The following is a 20,121-nucleotide window of genomic DNA, read 5'->3' as shown; positions in this document are numbered from 1 at the left end:
TGGGATTTCTTTGGAAGGAATGATGCAAAAGCTGAAACTTCAGTACGTTGGCCACCTCATGCGAAGAGTTGTTCAGTTCAGTTCAGTCGCTCAGTGGTGTCCGACTCTTTGTGACCGAATGAATTGCAGCACGCCAGGGCTCCCTGTCCATCACCAACTCCCGGAGTTCACTCAGGCTCACGTCCTTCGAGTCAGTAATGCCATCCAGCCATCTCATTCCCTATCGTCCCCTTCTCCTCCTGCCCCCCAATCCCTCCCAGCATCATAGTATTTTCCAATGAGTCAACTCTTCACATGAGGTGGCCAAAGTATCTGGACTTTCAGCTTCAGCATCATTCCCTCCAAAGAAATCCCAGGGCTGATCTCCTTCAGAATGGACAGGTTGGATCTCCTTGCAGTCCAAGGGACTCAAGAGTCTTCTCCAACACCACAGTTCAAAAGCATCAATTTTTCAGCACTCAGCCTTCTTCACAGTCCAACTCTCACATCCATATATGACTACTGGAAAAACCATAGTCTTGAATAGATGGACCTTAGTCAGCAAAGTAATCTCTGCTTTTGAATATACTATCTAGGTTTGTCATAAGTTTTCTTCCAAGGAGTAAGTGTCTTTTAATTTCATGGCTGCAATTACCATGTGTAGTGATTTTGGAGCCCCCCAAAAAATAAAGTCTGACACTGTTTCCACTGTTTCCCCGTCTATTTCCCATGAAGTGATGGGACCGGATGCCATGATCTTCATTTTCTGAATGTTGAGTTTTAGGCCAACTTTTTCACTCTCCACTTTCACTTTCATCAAGAGGCTTTTTAGTTCCTCTTCACTTTCTGCCATAAGGGTGGTCATCTGCATATCTGAGGTTCTTGATATTTCTCCTGGAAATCTTGATTCTAGCTTGTGTTTCTTCCAGTCCAGCGTTTCTCATGATGTACTATGCATATAAGTTAAATAAGCAGGGTGACAATATACAGCCTTGACATACTCCTTTTCCTATTTGGAATCAGTCTGTTGTTCCATGTCCAGTTCTAACCTGCTGCTTCCTGACCTGCATACAGATTTGACTCATTGGGAAAGCCTCTGATGCTGGGAGGGATTGGGGACAGGAGGAAAAGGGCACAACAGAAGATGATATGGCTGGATGGCATCACTGATTGATAGACGTGAGTTTGAGTGAACTCCGGGAGTTGGTGATGGACATGGAGGCCTGGCGTGCTGTGATTCATGGGGTCACAAGGAGTCGGACATGACTGGACGACTGAACTGAACTGATACTGTTGCTAGGAACATTCTTTCACTGAATATCTCTTTCAGTGCGCATAATTCCATTGAGTTTATTCCAACAGAAGAATTGCTGGTTACAACTTTAATAGATGCTACCTAACAGTTTTCCAAAATAGCTGTACCATTATACACTCTATTTAGCGCTATTTGAGACCTCTACGTCTTTCACAGACTCTCTAATACTGTATTGTTTGCCTTTTTCATAGTAGTCATGTTTCTGTGTTTGAAGAAATACCAAGTTTTAATTTGAATTGCTCTCATAACTAAAAATCCTAGGCATTTTTGTTAGCTGTTTGAATATCTCCTTTTACCAAGTGCCTTTTCCAGTAGAGTGTGACTTTTTCCTACCAACTTGAAAATCTTTACATAACCTTTAAATCCTTTGCCTTCGTCACAAGTCTGATTGCTTGGGAAATAGACCCTAGGGTAGAGGTGTGGGCCAGAAACTTACGGTGGAATGGTCCCAGGATCAAAAACACAGGGGGAGTGAAGGAAGCAGGACTGAGAAGCGGGAAGTGTGCTATGATAAAGTCACAGAAAAGGTTTCAGATGATCCATCTGGACTGCTGATACTGGAATGTCTCTGCAGAATGTCAACAAATCAAAACATGAGAACCAAAACTTTACACCACTGTATCAGGTCATTGGATGCATGATAGATAAGAGGAGGTCTGGTATTAGACAACATGGTTGTCTTAAGCTGAGGATAGTTGCCAGGAGGGGAGACTAAGTGGACAATGTCAGCTATTAACTCTCTCAGCAGTTGGTGTAATGAATGCTGGTGCCCCACACACCACAGAATCGACTACACTTAGATCTGTGTGTCGTGAATGTTTACTCTCCTTTTACACTTCACTCTCACCTCTTGCTGTCTTTTGATAAATAATAGTTGTTAGAGTTAATGTGGTAAATTTTATGATAGAATTATTGTTTGGGATTTTACTTAGGAAACCTGTATACTATAACACTGAGGAATTTTCCTATATTTGATTCCAAAGGCCTTACTGTTCATCATTCTATTGATATCTATAATTCATCTAAAATTTATGCTAGTGTATATTTGAGATAAAGGTCAAGATTGATTTTTGCATATGACTAGCCAATCGACCCAGAACAACTTTTTAAAATAAATCCTTTCCCATTATTGTACTTTTGTCATAGGTAAAATATCTATAGGGTATTTTTTTTTTAAGTTTCTATTTTGATCTATTTGTCTTTATTGCCTATGTTATAATGTACTTGTTTGGCTATCTGGAGGGTCTAAAACTACATGATAATTCAGTTCAATATGCAAATCTTATTTGAATTCTGGTTCATGTAATGAAATGATAAAGGACAATTTAGGGAAAATTGTGGATATTTGAATGTAGACTATGAAGTAAATGACTTTAGAAAAATACTGTTAATGTATATGGTAATTTTAAAAGTTATGTAGGATACTATTCTTATTTTTAGTAATTGCATGCTAAAATCTTTAGGAGTTAAGTGTCCCAACATCTGTGAGGTATTTTCCCATTTTTCAGCCAAAAAAAATATACAAGTGAATAAAGTCTGAAAAGCTGTATGTTATCAAATATTAAATTGTTTATTTTTCTATTTCTATAGTTTTTATTGTTTTCAAATATATATAAAATTTGAGAAATTCAATTGGAAAGAAGTGTCAATATTATTAAAGGAATTTTAGGTGAATTTTTATAGAGTTCTAAGTAAATTCTTATAAGAAGTTTAATTAAACTCTTAAATACTCATAAATACTAGTAATCAAATCAATACTTTTGAATATATTTACTTTTAAATTAACATGCTTTATTTTATAGTGAATACGTAATGTATTCTACCTTACTTTTCAACTTTTAGCATTGAAATTATATATGAATCACATGTTTTTTATTTTTATTTACTAAAAAACCCTTTTGGCCACACCACGTGGCATTTGGGATCTTGGTGCCCTGACCAGGGATTGAACCTGTGCCCCGGGCAGTGGAAATGCTGTCTTAACCACTGGACTGCGGGGGAAACTCCAAAAATATACTTTATAAAGCAGCCACTTTGTAACAATGTAAAGACTGTATGTAAATTTGTAGTTCAGTTGGTAGAGTCTGAAGGCAATGGCCACTGGACTGCGGGGGAAACTCCAAAAATATATTTATAAAGCAGCCACTTTGTAACAATGTAAAGACTGTATGTAAATTTGTAGTTCAGTTGGTAGAGTCTGAAGGCAATGGCACCACTCCAGTACTCTTGCCTGGAAAATCCCATGGACAGAGGAGCCTGGTAGGCTGCAGCCCATGGGGTCGCTAAGAGTCGGACACGACTGAGTGACTTCACTTTCGCTTTTCAGTGTCATGCATTGGAGAAGGAATGGCAACCCACTCCAGTGTTCTTGCCTGGAGAATGCCAGGGACCAGGGAGCCTCATGGGTTGCCGTCTATGGGGTCGCACAGAATTGGACACAACTGAAGTGACTTAGCAGCAGCAGCAGCAGTAGCAGCCTGCAATGCAGGAAGGTGAAGGTGAAGGTGAAGTCGCTCAGTCGTGTCTGACTCTTTGCGACCCCATGGACTGTAACCTACTAGGCTTCTCCGTCCATGGGATTCTCCAGGCAAGAATACTGGAATGGATTGCCATTTCCTTCTCCAAAGGATCTTCCTGACCCAGGGATCAAACCCGGGTCTCTCACATTGGAGGCAGACGCTTTAACCTCTGAGCCACCAGCAATGCAGGAAACGTGGATTCAATCCCTGGGTCAGAAGAATCCCCTGGAGAAGGAAATGGCAATCCACTCCAGTATTCTTGCCTCGATAATCCCATGGACCCAGAAACCTGGAGGGCTACAGTCCATGGGGTCACAAGAGTTGAACATGGACTTAGCTACTAAATCACCACCACAGAAAAGGACAAAGTCCGCAGAAATGGTCCTATTTAGGAATTTATTTAAAAAAAACATAAATATTTAATATCTTTGCATTTATTAGAGTCATATTCAGTTTTCTTCATCTGTGTTTTATAGTTTTCAGAGTATAGGCCTTTCACTCTCATGGTTAAGTTTATTTCTAGGTATTTTATTCTGTTTTGATGAATTTATAAATGGGATTGTTTTCTTCTTTTATCTTTTTGATATGTAATATATGTTGATAATATATCTGATAGTTAATGTATCCTGATAGTATATACAAAAGCAACAGATTTCTTTATATTGATCTTATATTCTGAAACTTAACTGAATTCATTTGTTTTTTGTGGTCAAAACTTTAGGGCTTTAGATATATATTATCTTGTCATCCGCAAATAGTGATAGGTCTTCCTTTCCAATTTGAATGTCTTTTCTTTTCCTTGTACTGTGTGCAAAAATTCCAATATTATGTTAAATAGAAGTAGGGAGAGTGGGCATTCTTGTTTAATTCCTGATTTTGCAGTAAAAATTATACTCATGACCAGCAGAAGCTACTCTTTGTTGTGGTACGTGGGCTTTTCACTCAGTGGCTTCTCTTTTTGTGGAACGCAGACTCTAGATGCTCGGGTTTCAGTTGTTGCAGCACTGAGGCTCAGTAGTCGTGGCTTGTGTACCCCAGAGCATGCAGGCATCAATAGTTGTGGTGCACAGGTTTAGTTGCTATGAAATATGTGGAATCTTCTTGGACCAGGGATCAAAACTGTGTGCCACACACAGAGGTAGATTCCTATCCACTGCAGAACCAGGGAAGTCCTATACATTGTTGAAATTGGTTTGCTAATATTTTGGTGAGGATTTTTTCATTTATATTCATCAGAGCTGTTAATATTAGATTGTAATTTTTTGATAGTGTCTTTGTCCATTTTTTGTATCTGAGTAATGATGTTCTCATATAATGAATTTGAGAGTATTCTCTCCTTTACAATTTTTGGGGAATAGTTTGAAAAGAATAGGTATGAAGTTTATATATTTGGCAGGATTTCTCTGTGAAGGTGTCTAGTCCTGGATTTTTTGTTTGCAGAGCATTTTTTGATTACTGATTCAATCTTAATACTAGTAATACTAGATAATCTGAATTATCTATAGCTTACTGACTCAGTCATGGAAGATTGTATGTTTCTAGAAATTTGTCCAGTTCTTCTACGTTGTGCACTTTGTTGACATATAACTGTTTACGATACTCTTTTTCAGTTATTTGTATTTCTGTGATATTGGTTGCAATTTCTTTTCTTTCATTTCTTAGTTTGTTTATTTGGGTTCTCTATTTTTCTTAATGAACTTGCCTAGAGACTGATCCATTTTGTTTATCTCTTCAAAAAATAGTTTCATTATTTTATTTTATTTATGTATTCATTTATTTGCTTGCTTGCTCTCTTTATGGTCTCTGCAATGCAGAGGTCTGCCTGCAATCCGGGAGACACCGGTCAATTCCTGAATTGGGAAGATCCACTGGAGAAGGCGTAGGCTACCCACTTCAGTGTTCTTGGGCTTCCCTCGTGGCTCAGCTCATAAAGAATCCACCTGCAATTTGGGAGACCTGTGTTCAATCCCTGGGTTGGGATGATCCCCTGGAGAAGGGAATGGCTACCCACTCCAATATTCTGGCCTGGAGAATTCCATGAACTGTATTGTCTATGGAGTCACAAAGAGTCAGACACAACTGAGTGACTTTCACTTTCACAGTCTCTGTTTTGTTTATTTCCTCTCTAATCTCTATTATAATAATTACTTCCTTCTGCTACTTTTGGTCTTTCTTCTTCTTTTTCTAATCCTTTTAGATGGGTTGTTTGAGATTTTGCTTGTTTCTTGAGGTATGCTGTATTGCTGTAAACTTCCTTCTTAGCAGTGTTTTTGTTGAGTATGATGTGTGCTAAGTTGCTTCAGTCATGTCCAACTCTTTGTGACCCTCACAGGGTCTAGTCCACCAGGCTCCTCTTATCTTCAGGATTCTACAGGCAAGAATACTGGAGTGGGTTGCTGTGCTCTTTTCCAGGGGATCTTCCCAACCCAGGGATTGAACCCGAGTCTCTTACGTCTCCTTTATTGGCAGGCAGGTTCTTTACCACTAATGTCACCTGGGAAGCATAGGTTTTAATATTGTTAGATTGTCCATATGACCCAAAGCAATTTATTGATTTAATGCAATCTTTTTAAGATAAGATACTCATGACATTTCTTTTCACAAAACTAGAACAAATTTGTGTGGAATAACAATAAATCCTAAATAGTCAAAGCAATCTTGGGGAAAAAAAAAACGAAAGCAATTCAGACTATACTACAAAGCTGCAGTAGTATTGGCACAAAAACAAACACATAAATATATAGAACAGTATAGAGATTCCAGAAATAAATTCATATGCATATAGTCAATAAATCTATGACAAAATAGGTGAAAGTATACAATAAGGAAAAGACAGTTTCTTCAATAAAGGGTGTGGAAAAACTGAAGAGCTACATGTAAAAAAATGAAAATAGAAAATGCTCTTATATTACATTCAAAAATAAAGTCACAATTGATTGAAGACCTAAATACTTAAAAGCTGAAACCCTGAAACTCTTAGGAAAAAAATGCATGCAGAATCCCCTTTGACATGTCTTAGCAATGTTTTAAGAATCTGTCCCCCCAGCAAAAGGAAACAAAAGCAAAAATAGACGGAGGACTAATTATACTCACGGGCTTTTACACAGCAAGGAAACCATTGACAAATGAAAGGACAACCTACTGAATGACAGAAATTTTTGCAAATGATATGTCTGAAATGGGATTAATATTCAAAATATATAAACAGTTCATACAATTTAATGTCAAAATAAAAACAACCTAACTAAAAATAGATACTTTTCCAAAGAAAGCGTATAGATGTCCAATAGGCATATAAAAACTGCTCACTATCACTAGTCATGAGGGTGGTGCATATCAAAACCACAATGTGACACCACCTAACACTTGTCTTTTTAATGATAGTTATTCTGACAACAAATAATAAATGTTAGCGAGGATGTGGGGGAAGGGAAACCATTCACTATTGGTGGGAACGTTAATTGCTATAAGCATTATGGATAACAGTATGGAAATTCCTCCAAAAATTAAAACTAGAACTACCATATAATCCAGCAATTCCATTCCTGGATATGTATCCCCAAAATACTGAAAACACTAATTCAAAAATATATATGCTGCACCCAATGTTTACAGCAGCATTATTTATAGTAGCCAATATATGGAAGTAACCTAACTGTCCATCAATAGATGGATGGATAAAGATGTGTGTGTGTGTGTATGTGTGTGTGTGTGTGTGTATGTGTGGATGTGTATATATATATATACATATATATATATATACACATATATATAATGGAATGTCACTCAGCCAAAAAATGAAGTTTTGCCATTTGTGGAAACATGCATGGACATAGGGAGTGTTATGCTTAGTGATTTAAGTCAAACAGAGAAAAACAAATGCTGTATTTTTCATTTACATATGAAATCTAAAATATAGAACAAATTAATATAACAAACAGACACAGACATAGAGAACAAACTAGTAGTATTCAGAGGGAGAGTGGTTCGGGAAAGGGAAAGATCAAGGAAGGGAATTAAAGTTACAAACCTAGGTATAAAATAAGTAAGATATAAGGATGTAATGTGCAGCACATAGAAAGTACTCAATATTTTATAATAATTTTGAATCACTGTTGTACATCTTAAACTAATATAACACTGTGTCTATTTGCCAATAAAAATAAATATCTAAAGGGCATTAAAAATATTGACATGCTTTATGTACTAATCAGACATGACCTAGTAGGAAACATTAATATTACAAACTAAATTATTATATTTATCTTACATATTAGCTAAACATATGTGATAAATTATTCAATAATTAAAGCTCATTGTATATATGAACAATATTCTTAAAATGTCAAGGTAATCAAAACTTACTTGAATAAAACAGAAGTAATGATATCTATGAAAAAAATATTATTGATGGAAAAGAAATTTCCAGAGATTTGTTGCCAAAATATTTCAATGTAGAAAGTTGGAACAATATCTAGGAGACTGTTTTTAACTATAAATGCTATATTCAGGTCGTCTGCAATTTAAATGTAAATTTAAAAGTCATTTACTTTTCTTATCCATCCCATATAAGAAAGTTCTATTTAAGATTGCATACTGAAAGATTATGACATATTTGTGTTGTAGACAACATCTATCATTTAATAAACTAGAAGAGCCAAATCTACTGAAACTCTAAAAAATCTAAAATTTAAGTTAAACAATATTTCAGTGAATAATACATTGATGAGATATAGATATTTAAGAAGTTAAGTAGTTTTGTTTTTTTCCCCAAAATATAATATGACTCCCCATAAAGTACCATAATATATTTGCACATATAAATAGGTGAATACTTTTGAGATTGACCTTTTAGTTTAAAAGGTATATTTAATTTTATCCAAAATAATTGCAATTGGAAAATGTAGGTTCTAAAATTTAAAATTTATTCATAAGTATTTGAAGAACTGAAATACTGAAACTGAATATTGAAACAATAAATAGTTCCCAATATGGTTACCATTTCCATAGAAAATAAGATATCAGGAAATTAAGTATCAGAATACAGTAAAGAATTGGTTTCTTTAAAGGCAAGACATAATTATTTTTATATATTATGTTATAATAACTGAGTTCTTAATTATTATTAAATATTGAATTTTGTTATTTTAATTTTACTAAATTTAATTATGCTCTTTCAACATATTTAAAATTCAGCGGTTGAATTTGATTTTATATAAATTTGCTGTTCTTAGTCACTTAGTTATTTCCAACTATTTGTGACTCCATGGACTATAGCCCTTCAGGCTCCTCTGTCCATGGGGATTCTCCAGGTAAGAATACCAGAGTGGGTTACCATGCCCTCATTCAGGGGAATTGTCCCAACCCAGGGCTCAAACCCAGGTCTCCTGCATTGCAGATGGATTCTTTACCATCTAAGCTACCAAGGAAGCCCAAATATAAATGATAGTCTTGATGGGACTCTTATTTTTTGATGGCTGTGACTAGGCATGTCAGATCTTAGTTCTTCAACTGGGGATTGAACCTGTGCCCTTTGCTGTGGAAGTGTAGAGTCCTAACCACTGGACCAAAACGGAATTACAGAATGATTTTCTTGGATATAATTGTCACTTCTAAGAAATAAGAGATACGTGATCCTTAAAATTACATTTGTGGAAAGAGAGGCCTTTGCTAACTCATAAGATATCTGGGAGCTTATGCATGTAGTGGTGGTGATGATACTGTTGGGGTCTACAGAGACTTCAAGGGTGAATCATGAATGCTGAACAGCTGAAGCTGTCAGCTTCAGCTAGTGTACGGATGCTTATAAACATGCCTGTTAACATTGCGTCAGGGATGAGTCACAGCTTTCTATTGGCTTTAGATCTAAAATCCATAAAAACTAGGGCAGTTCACCAAAATGATTTTGTACTGTATCTATACAGATTTTGGATCCCCAGTTTCCAATGAAGTGTTCATCAGGAAAGGTGCAGCTCTGTTAATAAATTTTTACAGATCAACTTTTCAGTGTTTTTCATGTTATCCTTTTATCCAGTAGTGTGGATATAATAAACTGAAAGTGAAAGTTGCTCAGTTGTGTCCAACTCTTTGCGACCCCATGAATTATACAGCCCGTGGAATTTTCCAGGACATAATACTGGAGTGCATAGCCTTTCCCTTCTTCAGGGGATTTTCCCAATCCAGGGATCAAACCCAGGTCTCCTGCATTGCAGGTGGATTCTTTACCAGCTGAGCCACAAGGAAAGTCCAAGAATACTGGAGTGAGTAGCCTATCCCTTCTTCAGCGGGTCTTCCTGACCCAGGAATAGAATGGGGTCTCCTCATTATCAAAAAATACATTTGAATAAAATTGATGCAAATTTAATATAATTCTCAAGGGAAATAATGACTGTCACCTCCCTAGGAAATTGAAAACCTAAAGGAGTTCTCATCATAATACTGGAAAAATTAGTAGTAAGATAATTTTATAGAAACTTCCTAGAGTTTGCTCTTATCTTCTTTATGTATTATATCCTAGATTATAGGAAAATTCTGATTAAATAGTAACTTTCCTATTACCAAGCCACCATCTGCAGTATAGTAATGCTCTGGGTGCACCATTCAACCTGCCCATCTTAACAGTTATTTTCTTACTTTGGAACCTGACGTTGGAAATGGTAGTATTTAAAATCAACTTGTTACTTGATTGTATTAAGAGATTAAAAGATCTGAGAAGAAATGGCTGTAGCTTTAACTCCATTATTAGTAAAGTGACCATATTTTTGCAAGTTGACACAGACTGTAGCATAAGGACACTGTTTATTCAAAGTCATTAATTGTCTAAAAGCATGAGACAGTACAAATATGAACAGATTTTGAAAACAGTACATACATCAATGTGTCAAATAAAAACAAATCTGGAATTAGAGAAGGAGAGATTTTGTTTTTCAAAAGACTATAGCAATATGAAGAACACTTTGATTTCAGGATTGCAACACATCAAAAAGCAAACCCCCAAAATAGCTGCTTATCCTTTCCTATAAAAGAAATTATCAGGTACTTATAAGGGAAAAGTGGGGAAGCAGGGGTCCTGAGCAGTGTGATGAGGAGTCTGATAGGAAACGTTTCTTGCTAAGGAGACCACATTTGGGGGATGTGATCCAAAGGGAGAGTGTTCTCCATTCTAGCACTGGCTCAGACTTGGAAGTTCAGAGGCCCGATGGAAGAGAGGAACCTGACTATAATTTAGCTAAGGCACAGCAGAAAGTAAGAAATAGACAGCTGTAGACATTTAGACTTAGTTTACATTCAGAAAACTAAGATCATGGCATCTGGCCCCATCATTTCATGGCAAATAGATGGGGAAACAGTGGAAACAGTGACAGGCTTTATTTTTTTGGAGTCCAAAATCACTACAGATGGTGACTGCAGCCATGAAATTAAGATACTTGATCCTTGGAAGAAAAGTTATGACCAACCTAGACAGCATATTAAAAAGCAGATACATTACTTTGCCAACAAAGGTCAGTCTAGTCAAAGCTACAGTTTTTTCCAGTAGCCATGTATGGATATGAGAGTTGGACTATAAAGAAACCTGAGTGACAAAGAATTGATGCTTTTGAACTGTGGTGTTGGAGAAGACTCTTGAGAGTCCCTTGGACTGCAAGGAGATCCAACCAGTCCATCATATAGGAAATCAGTCCTGAATATTCATTAGAAGGACTGATGTTGAAGCTGAAACTTGAATAGTTTGGCCATCTGATGCAAAGAACTGATTCATTGGGAAATACCCTGATTCTGGGAAAGATTGAAGGCAGGAGGAGAAGGGGACGACAGAGGATGAGATGGTTGGATGGCGTCACCAACTCAATGGACATGAGTTTGAGTAAACTCCAGGAGTTGGTGATGGACAGGGAGGTCTGGCGGGCTGCATTCCATGGGGTCGCAAAGAGTCGGACCTGACTGAGTGACTGAACTGAACTGAACTTAGACACTTAAGTGCAATCAACTATTCCTAATACATATATATAAAACAGGAAAAATATTCTGCTACTTCATGTTAAGACCAGACTGCAAACCTGGGGCCAGTTTTGCCTGTCTAAACTATATTTGTCTCTCTTTCATAATATATACAAATTTATGTATTATGTCTTATTATTTACACATGCAGAAATACATGGCACCTATATAGTATTACCAAAAAATTGGTTTAAAATATAATTACCCTTGTCATATCCATTATGAAATAATATTTGTATCACTTTGACTGAATTTATCATCAATTTGAATGGTATAAAGAATAAAGTGTGTATAAATAGATAGGAATACTTCAGTGAAAAATGGAGAGATTGTTAACTTGTAATATTTATTTCAATATCTTTTCATATACAAATGAGAAAATTATTACAGTATTTTGTTATTCCAAACACTAGGGTATATTAGAAACTTTTAGGAAACATTTCTAACTTGACAGAAAGAATATTAAATTATACATTACTCTGGGTATTATTTTAAAAATATAACACTTAAAAACCATTTGGATAATCAAATAGATTAACTTTGAGATCTCAGTTTTGGAGTGGCATGGGCAGAGAACAACAAACGTGTCTGTTTTCTTGGCAGATTTCACCAATATGTAGTTCACAGAATTACATTTGTATTTAGCAGCCAGCTAACTTACCATTTGCTGTTTTACATGTAATATATTATCAGTATTTATGAGCTATATCATATCCCATAAAATTTATTTTAATAGTTAATCTCCTAAAGCTGGATTTTATAACCCAGTCTAGCAAATCTGTTTTGAGCCTTGTAGAGCTCAGGCATATAGCAGAATAATATGTTAAATATAATCAATATTTATTCTCGAGGTAGCATTGTGCCTATGGATCACTTAAATTGCCAGATATCACACTGTAAAAATGTACAGTTATGCCTCTAAAGTGATCATTATTGTTAGGCTTTTTTGAAGATAAGGTTTAAAAAATTGTTAAGTCATTACAGGGACCTTCTGGTATCACAGAGAAAAGCAAATAGATACAAGTGAAAGAACAGTGGAAACCATACTACACATATACTTCAGTACTTTGTTATTCTAATGTGCATTTCTTAAATAGTGTTTTCATCCTTTCAGTCATCTGGCATAGAAACTTGCAGTTCTTTCTCATCAAATGCTGTCACTACCCTACTTCCTGCTATGGGATCCATGGTAACTGCTTAGAACTTATCTATGAACTGAGCTTTTCCTCCTCGTATACACACAACCCTCTGATGCCAGACTAATCCTCCTAAAACACTGCTTTTGCTGTGCTAATCTCCCTCATAAACCTGCAAAATCCCCTAATGGCTTGTCGCATTGAATTCACCTTATATGTGTCTTATCAAATAATTCAAAGACATGTATTAACTTTATATTTTTGCTCTCTCTGCTCTGAGAATTCTCAGATGATGGTTGTCTGGGCTTATTTTGAAATAGAGGGAGGGTAAAGAACTAGAAACTATGGAATTAGAGACTGAAAACATGGAAAGGGTGAAAAAATCCTTAAATCAAGAAGAAAGGAAAACAAACTAATCTTGGAACTTAGAGTTCAGCTGACAAGGCAGTGAGATTGGAAGAGAAACTCCCTTCCCCAGTGCCATGGTATGTGGTTTGGAGGCAGTGAGCACAAGGAACAAAGAGTGTTCTCAAGCATTTATGTCGTAGATGGGGAGATAATAGAGAAAGCAGCATAGCAAAGACAGAGGATCTGAATGAAAAAGTTCATAATTGAGGCATATGATACTTCTGGATTTTGAAGGATTCTATGAGGGATTTTACTTAGTTTCATGGAGGTAAAATTTGCATTAGATCAATCTCACCATTTTTTTAATGATCTAGAGTAAAATCTTAATTTTCCATTTTCTGTGCGCTTTGAAATTGATGCTTGCCCTTGTAGTGAAATCTAGTGGGTTAGAATTTATACTCTTGCTAAAATAGTGATTTAACCTGATTTGCATGTGCAGAAACATTACAGGAAGAATATATCATATGGTCTCTGGGAGTTTAGCCTTACTTTGGGACTCTTTTCAGGGAAAATTTCATAAATTCTACCCACATTTCTCCAGTTTGGTTTTAGGCATTCTGTTGTATGTTATTCACACTAATTAGACACTAAATTCTTAATGTTATAGACTGAGCCTTGAATTTAATATTTTAATTAGTCCTTATCTAGCATAGTCTCTGGCATTCAGATGGCACATTTTAAAATATTGAAATATGCCATTTATATTTTAAGTGAGTATAAACTTTTAGCTACATACTTGATGCTGATCAAGTTGATTCTGTACATGAAGGATAAAGCAGTGAATCAATAAAGAAACAAACTAAGATCATTGGCTTCATCAAATTTTAGTTCTAATGAGTGAAGGTAATTGGTACTTAAATGAAGATAACATAGATCTAAAACTCAGCAGTGACCACAGGACTGGAAAAGGTCAGTTTTCATTCCAATCCCAAAGAAAGGCAATGCCAAAGAATACTCAAACTACTGCACAATTGCACTCATCTCACACATTATTAAAGTAAAGCTCAAAATTCTCCAAGCCAGGCTTCAACAGTACGTGAATCGTAAAATTCCAGATGTTCAAGCTGGTTTTAGAAAAGGCAGAGGAACCAGAGATCAAATTGCCAACATCCGCTGGATCATCAAAAAAGCAAGGGAGTTCCAGAAAAATATCTACTTCTGCTTTATTGACTATGCTAAAGCCTTGATAGTGTGGACAACAACAAACTCTGGAAAATTCTGAAAGAGATTGGAACCAGACCACCTGATCTACCTCTTGAGAAATCTGTATGGAGGTCAGGAAGCAACAGTTAGAACTGGACATGGATCAATGTCACTCTGCTTATTTAACTTATATGCAGGGTACATCATGAGAAACGCTGGGCTGGATGAAGCATAAGCTGGAATCAAGATTGCCAGGAGAAATATCAATAACCTCAGATATCCAGATGACACCATCCTTTATGGTAAAAGTGAAGAAGAACTAAAGAGTCTCTTGATGAAAGTCAAAGACCAGACTGAAAAAGTTGGCTTCAAACTCAACATTCACAAAATTAAGATCATGGCATTTGGTCCCATCACTTCATGGCAAATAGATGGGGGAAACAGTGGAAACAATGGCAGACTTTTATTTTGGGGGCTCCAAAATCACTGCAGATGGTGATTGCAGCCATGAAATTAAAAGATACTTACTCCTTGGAAGAAAAGCTATGACCAACCTAAATAGCATATTCAAAAGCAGAGACATTACTTTGCCAACAAAGGCCCATCTAGTCAAGGCTATGGTTTTTCCAGTAGTCATGTATAGATGTGAGAGTTGGACTGTGAAGAAAGCTGAGCGCCAAAGAATTGATGCTTTTGAACTGTGGTGTTGGAGAAGACTCTTGAGAGTCCCTTGGACTGCAAGGAGATCCAACCAGTCCATCCTAAAGGAAATCAGTCCTGAATATTCATTGGAAGGACTGATGTCAAAGCTGAAACTCCAATACTTTGGCCACCTGATGTGAAGAGCTTACTCATTTGAAAAGACCCTGATGCTGGGAAAGATTGAAGGCAGGAGTAGAAGGGACGACAGAGGATGAGATAGTTGGATGGCATCACTGACATGATGGACATGAGTTGAGTAGAAGAATTGATGCTTTTGAACTGTGGTGCTGGAGAAGACTCTTGAGAGTCCCTTGGACTGCAAGGAGATCCAACCAGTCCATTCTAAAGGAGATCAGTCCTGGGTGTTCTTTGGAAGGACTGATGCTAAAGCTGAAACTCCAATATTTTGGCCACATCATGCAAAGAGTTGACTCACTGGAAAAGACTCTGATGCTGGGTGGGATTGGGGGCAGGAGGAGAAGGGGACAACAGAGGATGAAGATGGCTGGGTGTCATCACTGACTCAATGGACATGAGTTTTGGTGAACTCCAGGATTTGGTGATGGACAGGGAGGCCTGGCATGCTGCAATTCATGGAGTCACAAAGAGTCATACACGACTGAGCGACTGAAATGAACTGAACTGAATCTCTGAGAATGGGTGATGAACAGGGAGGCCTGGCATGTTGCAGTCAATGAAGTTGCAATGAGTTGGACATGACTGAGTGACTGAACTGAGCTGAACTGAGTGGTAATAATGAATAGATATCAAACAACAATGGAAAATTCACCAGTTATGTACTTCTGTATTTCCTGATTTTGAAGCCTATTTCTTAAAATAGCATTTTTCTCCAGTCTCACAACCTAAAAATTTCTGTGTTCTTTCTCATCAAATTCTGAAAAGAAGCATAAAAAGCAAGAGGGAGTAAAGAATGATTCAGTATGGCATTAACTTCTTAACAGAATTGATCACACCCACCCGAATGAGGGAATAGGCAGCTCTTGTGAATTTGTGAGAGCAAGTTTTAACACTGATGCCCAGCACTGCAAGAGTAGTGAATAGTCAGAGTAAAGGCTCTTAGGGTAGAGTATGAATTGTGTTTTCCAAGAAAGAAATGCTCATTGTGACCAGAAATCTTAAAGTTGGGGTAAATATGAGAGGAGACAAAGTGAGAGAAATAAGGTTGGGGTCCAGATTATGTAAGGTTTTTCTCTTTTCTGATTGAGAGACATATTATAATATTTAGGTTCTTAATCCAGTCTGTACATAAGTGTCACCTGAATTATCTCAAAAATATCCCTGTCCAGGCTCAGCTCAGAGATACATAGGGCTGGAAAGACTGTTATTTCCACCTTATGATCAGACAAAAGAGATGGGAAAACTGAAAGGGACTTTTCTTTAACCTCTAGGAGAATGGAGAGCATAGAGCGAAAACTAAGCTATGATGTAGGAAAAGAAAGGTGCCTGGTAGACAAAACGAAGCCTAAGCATTTGTATAACAGAGGCAGATGCTACTGGGTAGATTTTAGCTATGGAGAAGACTCAGCTAGAAAATATTTTAACAAAGGCTGAGTGTGGCTGATAGGAGTGTGGCTAGTGGCCACAGATAAAAAGGAGTTGAACTATTTCTCAGACTTTTCACATGAATCATCCCAGAGAACAATGCAGGGAAAGAACTCAGGTCAAAGAGTGGAGGAGATATTAAGAGGAACCATCTGAAAATAAGATGCCACAAAAGAAATTTGGTATCTCTAGTTTACTGAGTGTAACCATGAAAACAAGTTCCATTTTGTTTCCTGATGAGAATAACACACATGCTCATACTATAGACTTAGAGGAAAATATGTGCTCACTAGAATTCTCGAGGCCAGAATACTGGAGTGAGTAGCCTTTCCCTTCTCTAGGGGATCTTCCCAAACCAGGGATCGAACCCAGGTCTTCCACATCACGGGTGGATTCTTTATTGTATGAACCACGAGAGGAGCCCAAGAATACTGGATTGGGTAGCTGATCTCTTCTCCAGAGGATCTTACAACCCAGGAATTGTACTGAAGTCTCCTGCATTGCAGGCAGATTCTTTACCAACTGAGCCATCAGGGAACTTGAAGATAGGTCGACAGAAATGAACCCAGCTGAAATAAAAAGAATATAGAGCAGAGCATTATAAAATTGTGGAGCGATACCTCAGAAAGTTTAACATGTGCTTAACAGGAATCCCAGATGCGGTCATAAATGAGTCTATTTAAAGAAATTATAAATAAAAATACAACATTTTTAAAAGATAAATGTGCATTTCTTTTATTGGTAATTGCTCTAAAAGTGACTATTTAAAGCAAAGTAGTATAATCCATTGTGTATTTATAGCATAGGTAACATACTTTTGAAAAATAACACCAAGGATGAGAGAGAGATATTTGGGATATTTTATAAGATTCTTACAAACACATGAAGTAATATAGTTTTACTTGATGGTATAGTAGATTATTTAAACATGTCTTTAAACATTTGGAAAACTCCTAAATAGTGTTTTTTAAGAGGTATATAGAGTAATTTTAAAAGGGAGATGAAGTAGGACATAAAACAAAAAATAAAAACATAGAAAACATACAAAGTTGAAAAATATAAATATACAACAAATAGAACAAATGGAAATATGCTAAAATAAATGATAACAAAAGGAACAGGCAAGATCTAGACAGAGAATATTCAGTCCTATCAATAACTACTTTAAATGTATAACCAAAAATAAATAAATAAAAGTTGGAGCAGCTACATTCATTTCAGGCAGGTGGATATCAGAACAAGGAATATTATCAGCAATGAAGAGGGAGCGACATATAAATAGAAGAGTAATTCAGAAGGAAAAATGCAATAGCAATTCTGTATGCACTTAACAGTTTCAAAATTGTTTGAGGCAAAACGTATACATACATCTGTAGTTGCATACTTGAGCACACCTCTGTCAGTAGCTGATAGAATAAGAGGATAGAAATGAGTAAGGATATAGATGATCTGAACAACACTGACAACCAACTTTACCTTCTGGCATTTATAGACGAAGAATATAGTAAACTTTTTGACAATGATCCAAAGCCATTTTAATGGAGAAATGGTAGCCTTTTCAAGGACAAGCATATGCTAATAAGTTAACCACAACTTTTAGACAAGTATTAGCTCAGACCACACTATATACTTAAATGTAAAATGTAAAACTGTAAACATCTGGGATAGAAATTTGTGTGACCTTGTGTTCGAGTTTTAAGTGTTGCACAAGGGTATGTTTAGGAGGATGGAACTATATATGACACTGAGATGGTGGATACATGACTATACACTTGTCAGAACCCATAGAGAAATGCATTACAGAGATAAAGTTTTAATGTATACTCCTTTGAAAATATATCAGCAAGGATATAGGTGAAGTCTGGGATGGGGTGTAGAGTGTTAGCAGATGAAGCTATTTGTATTACAAACGTATGATGCAATCTCACTAAAGCAGATACCAAAGAAAGGAACAGAGCTAAATCACTGAAGAAAGTGTAATGTCAAAATATGGTAAGACTCAATATAAAAATACTGATGCATAAACACTGTGTTGGTAAATGTGCTTTTCACAAGGGTATGGTTTAACAGTTGGGAAACAACTATATATACGCACTGCTGCTGCTGCTACTTCTGCTAAGTCACTTCAATCGTGTCTGACTGTGTGACCCCATAGACGGCAGCCCACCAGGCTCCAGCGTCCCTGGGATTCTCCAGGCAAGAACACTGGAGTGGGTTGCCATTTCCTTCTCCAATGCATGAAAGTGAAAAGTGAAAGTGAAGTCGCTCAGTCGTGTCTGACTCTTCAAGACCCCATGGACTGCAGCCTACCAGGCTCCTCCGTCCATGGAATTTTCCAGGAAAGAGTACTGGAGTGGGTTGCCATTGCCTTCTCCTATATACACACTGAATGGAACTGATGTACACACTAGGATTGAACAAATAAGCAAATAATTTGTAGATAATGAGAGACAAGTTTCCCATTGCCAGAGAAAGAACTTATTTCAGTACAAATAGTCATGAGAAAGGCTACTTAGTCTGTGGTGCCAGAGCAGAGTCAAAGATATAACTATGAACTATTATCTTAATATATTTATTAATAGATAGATACAGAGATATACCCACATACATATACGTAGTTAGTATACATACATGTATTTTTCTCTGGTTACCTAGAAGCAGTACTATCTGAGTAGCTCACCTAGATCTTGTTTCTTACAAGAACATGGGCCCTTAGAGAAATGTCTGATTCAAGTCTGAGACAGGAAAATGTAAACTAAACCTGGTGCATCTGGTAGTGCCACATAATAAACATATACATAAACAAAAACTAGATGGGGTATTTCAAAAGAAGACAGAAAACAATCTGAAAGGGCCCCCAGTGGCCAAAGATGAAACAGTGGGGTCTCAAAAGGGGTCATAACCAAAGAATAGATATCTATGAATCCACGCTGATAAAAGTAAATGCATGGACAGAGGATCTCCCAATAAGCCATGCAAAAGCAAACAAAAAGGAAATAGAAAATCACCACTAGAAAACCACCATAAAAATAGCTGATGAATGCTAAAATAAGTTGCTAAAATTAGTGGGTGAAACTTTAAGCAGAATCAGAATACCTGTACTTTCAAAAAATCTCTCCCAAGATATTTATTAATTAGTATAGTGGTTTTAACTTATGTCAGCAATTTCTCAGAAACTCTTCCCTTTTGAAGGTAGATCTTAATTCCCAGTTATTTAATATAGGATAGAGCATATTTAATCAATCCTGCATATAAAAAAGAAAAACTTAAATGAGGAGAAATTCAACTGGCATCACCTTAGCCAAGTATCAAGTTAGCATCAGTAGTAATGTTGTTGATGGTACATGTTCCATGATGT

The sequence above is a fragment of the Capricornis sumatraensis genome, chromosome 9 (genome assembly GCF_032405125.1).
Source record: "Capricornis sumatraensis isolate serow.1 chromosome 9, serow.2, whole genome shotgun sequence".
Lineage (NCBI taxonomy): Eukaryota > Metazoa > Chordata > Mammalia > Artiodactyla > Bovidae > Capricornis > Capricornis sumatraensis.
This window is presented reverse-complemented; position numbering follows the sequence as displayed.